Raw genomic sequence first — 4,504 nt, forward strand, 5'->3', positions numbered from 1 at the left:
TATATATATATGAAGTAATTTTCTAGCATATGATGTGCTAAGAAAGTTTTAAAATTTTCCGCTAAATTTACCTATGAAAATGCGATGAATGATTACTGTGGGCTTATATAAGACCTCTAAGAGGTCAAGTACGCCATGTTACTTTTAGGGGATACTCCTCGGATGTGACAAACGTGGTATCAGAGAATGAGGTTTATGAAAGTGGTTTCAGGTTCTAAAAGTGTCATATTTCCACGTCAAGTAGAGTCTCGATCATCTGTGGTAAGCCGCGACACGTCTATGAGATACAGGATATAGGACGATAGAGTTTCCCTTTTACATCATTCACATATCGTGCCATAGAACATAACTCTATAAGATCTCTCTCTTATGTTTTCTTGTCTGGTAGTATTTTATATATGATTGCTTGGATGTGATGGTACTCTATGCTTGAGGGAGAGAAGGTGGAGTTTTGATGCTTATCTTGGTATTATGGTTTGATGAGTATGTGTGAGGTGAATTTGGAATGTTTTGATAATGTGATGCCAGTTATGGATATGTATGCAAAATATGAGAAATTATATGTTATGTTGATATGATGTCCCTTGAGGATATATATGAGAACTGTAACAATCCTAAAAAAATTGAATAGATAAATACTTAAGGTGATTTAATTTTTATTTAAAAATCTAAAATTTTAAGGGCATAATGGTCCTTTCACGTATTAATTAAAATAAATCAAATTTTTATTAATTTAATTAAATCCTATGTTGACTAAGTCTTGAATTAAGACTCCTAAACCTATGCTAACGCTCTCCTAATCACGTTTATCACCTCTCCATGTTCAAACAAAAAACACTCTTGTTCAATCTGCCAATTAAAGTGAGGAAACAATAACTTTGAAAAAAAAAAGATTCTTCACACTTGAAGAACTCAGTAAAAAGTCTAAGGAAGCAAGTTAATAAAAAACGTTAAGGCAAGATAGATTTCGGTCAAGTGGTGGAACTTTAGGTCTATTGGGTGTGGTTTTAGAGACAAGTTTGGGAAGCAACTTCGACATTGAACAACATCAAAAGGGATGGGTTTCTCACCACGAATTCTTTCGCCAAGAGTATTTTCCTTCGAACGATTCTCAAGTCTTGAAAACTAAGGTTGTTCCCCTTTGTATCTCCTTGTTATTATCTCCCAAACGAATTCATAGGATGGGTATGTTGTGCTGCTATATTTAGGCATGAATGATGTATTTATATTAATTGTGAACATGTTTTATGTGAGGGAAATTACGAAAACGGTATTCAAAGTGTTACAAAAAAACTTGGTGTTGTGTGTGCATTGTGGGCAGTGGCTTTAGCCACAATTTTTGGGTCGAATGTTCATGTCTTTTTGGTGTATTTTATGTGTATAATGTGGTGTTCATTATAATGAAAAATGTTGGGTTGAATACCACTCTTTTAGCTAAGTAAACTCATGAAAGAGGTGACTAAAATTGAGTGATGAATATAAAAAAAATTCCAGATTTCATACCCTCCCATAAGGTTAAATTCTGAGTTTAAAAAAAAGGAAATAAATAAGTGAGGTCAACGGGAATTGAACCCAAGACCTCACATGTTGAAAAGGCTGAAGAAAAAAAAAGAGGGGCTAAGTGGAATCAAACCCCTTAACTGCTGGTTATCGCGAGGCAGAAAAAGAAAAAAGGGAAAAGAAAAGAGGGTGGGGGGAATCGAACCCCTGGCCAGTGCTTTTCGCGCAAAAGGAAAAAAAATGGGGCTGGGGGAAATCGAAACCTATGGGGAGGTGAAGAAGAAAAATTAAGTAAACAAATAAATGGGAGGCGTGGGGTTCGAACCCACGACCTCCCAGTACACGCGAGGAAGAGGGGAAAAATAAGGGGAGATGCAAAGTGTGGGGATTGAACCCACGACCTCAACGATGAAGGGGGAAGCGAAAAAAATAAGGAAATAAAGTGTGGCTGTGGGGATTCGATCCCACAACCTCACTGCCACTCGTTTTTTTTTTTTTTTTTAAAAGATAGACGGGCTATGTTGGTTCGAACCCACCACCTCACAGCCTCCTCCTCGGTGAAATTAAAAGAAAAATAAGGAGGTTGTGGGGGTTCGAACCCACAACCTCCTTATTTTAGCGAATTTAATTCAAAAAATCAACGGGGTTTAGGGGGCTCGAAACCCCAACCCTTCGGTTAACTAAGAGTAAAAGTAAAATAGAGAATTAACTCTTTCATGTAAATGTTGAGATTTAGTTTAGAATTCTAATTAAAATAGAAAATTAATTCTTTCATGTAACTGTTGAGATTTAATTTAGAATTCTAAGTAAAGTAGAAAATTAATTCTTTCATGTAAATGTTGAGTTTTAATTTAGAATTCTAATAAAAATAGAAAATTTATTCTTTCACGTAAATGTTGAGATTTAATTTAGAATTCTAATTATAATTGAAAATTAATTCTTTCATGAAAATGTTGAGATTTAATTTTGAATTCTAATTAAAACAGAAAATTAATCCTTTCATGTTAATATTGAGATTTAATTTAGAATTCTAATTAAAATTGAATATTAATCATTTCATGTAAATGTTGATATTTAATTTAGAGTTCTAATGTTATGATTTTTAGAAATAAAATCAATGAAAAATATAAATGATATCCAAGTGATTCAAGATTTGGGTTCCCGCGCCCAAACATCCGTATTGATATATAAATCATACGTGAGTAAAATATTAAAGAATAATTCCATCTACTTAGAACAAAAATCAAGATCTTGGCATATATACTAGGTACATAAGTCTTGTAATAAATATTCTGAGGAAAGTAAGAATCACTTAGTGAACTATGAATTAAGACCCATGGATTGTATGTATAGACACATAAGTCTAACATACATTCAAAAACTAAGTGGACCTAAGATGTACATAATGAAATAATGAACCTTAGGAGGGTTGAGTACTAGTGTAAGTCAAGTTCATTGGCATATGATGAGATGAACTATGAAATGAAGAAATGAACATTCACGTAATAAGAGGTGAGTAACTATGTAAAGCAAAGGTGCTAATAAGGAAGAATGTGGTGATAATCGTGATGTGAGGCTAATGTATATGATGAGAGCAATCTCAAATGAGCCTAAGTAAATGTTACCAATACGTATTCAGCAATAAGAGTGTAAGATAATGAAGAGACCAGTCTCTATGAACACTCTAATGAAAATATTGAGTTTAAAACAGTTAATACTAATGATTAGATGAGAAATCATTTAATGAGCTATGTTATCCTCATACTAGAAGCCATCTTCCATGATGTATGAGTTGAATGTAATGGAACTTTATACTAAGCACCGATAAGCTAGCTATGAGCGGTGATGCCTTCTTTCAGGAAGGACGAAGGTTCACGTAACTCTCATGAGATGAGATTGTCTGGCTTTCCGGCTATGGGTCTCCATACATCTCCTAGTCTTTGAACCTATACGGCCAATATAGGGATCTAGAGAAGTTAAATTCCCATATACACTAGCATGTTATTGTGTCACTTTAACCGGTATTCCACCTCTTTTCGGTGTGGGAGAGACACTGGATTTCATGATGCTCACATGATCTATGTCGATCAAAGTTAAAGTTCCCAATGAATGAATGAGGCCAACTCAAATGGATCATATATAGAAATGAATGATACCGAAGGTGTTATCATAGGGTAATCAGGAGGTGAGCTAGATTCAAGTAATGACATTACGTTATTCCTGATTATTGCACAGCAAACCCGATGAAAGTCTTACACTATATCCTAGGTATAGCTGGTGTTCACACTGGCCTATGAATGAAATAAAATGAATTAGGTATGAATGAATGAAGAAGACTCTGTGTTTACTAATGAAGACTCCCTAGTTGAGGCCCCATATGTTGATCCCTCTTTTAGGAAAGTCATAATGTCAAGTCCATGATAACAAGATCTCATGGCATATGAATGAATAATATTAAAAAAGCTATGTGTTATATGTTATGTGCTATGATATGTGCTATATGAAGATGTTACGTGTTGTGTGCAATACGATAATTATTATGATGCATGTTACTCTCAAGGCATAACTTTCCCAATCTCAATTTGGCAAGTCTACTGACTTGACTTCCGAAAATCATGTTGTTAAGGAAAAACCTGTTTTTTCTCATGCATGTCCTTGGTGTGTGCTTGCATATACCCATACTTAGTACAAGTGTGTACTTATTCCATACAAACATCTACTTTTAGGTGCAGGTGCAGGTGGGCGGTAGAGCTACAAGTTCGTTATTGCAGCTATCAGGACGTCAGCATTCATCCGGAGTTTGGTAGGTTCTCATGCTTTCGAGGATGCTACAATTTTACATTCTAGCATAGTTTTAGAGTTGAGCTAGTGGAGCATGTACCATTAGCGTTTCTTTCCTGTTTTGGTTCAGACTTTGTATTCTTGCTATTTTGTCCATTATACAATTAATACTTAATGAATTATTTCTTTTAGTTGCTTATATCTTTAATGTTAGATGGTTTAT

Source organism: Solanum pennellii, chromosome 1, assembly GCF_001406875.1.
Source record: "Solanum pennellii chromosome 1, SPENNV200".
Lineage (NCBI taxonomy): Eukaryota > Viridiplantae > Streptophyta > Magnoliopsida > Solanales > Solanaceae > Solanum > Solanum pennellii.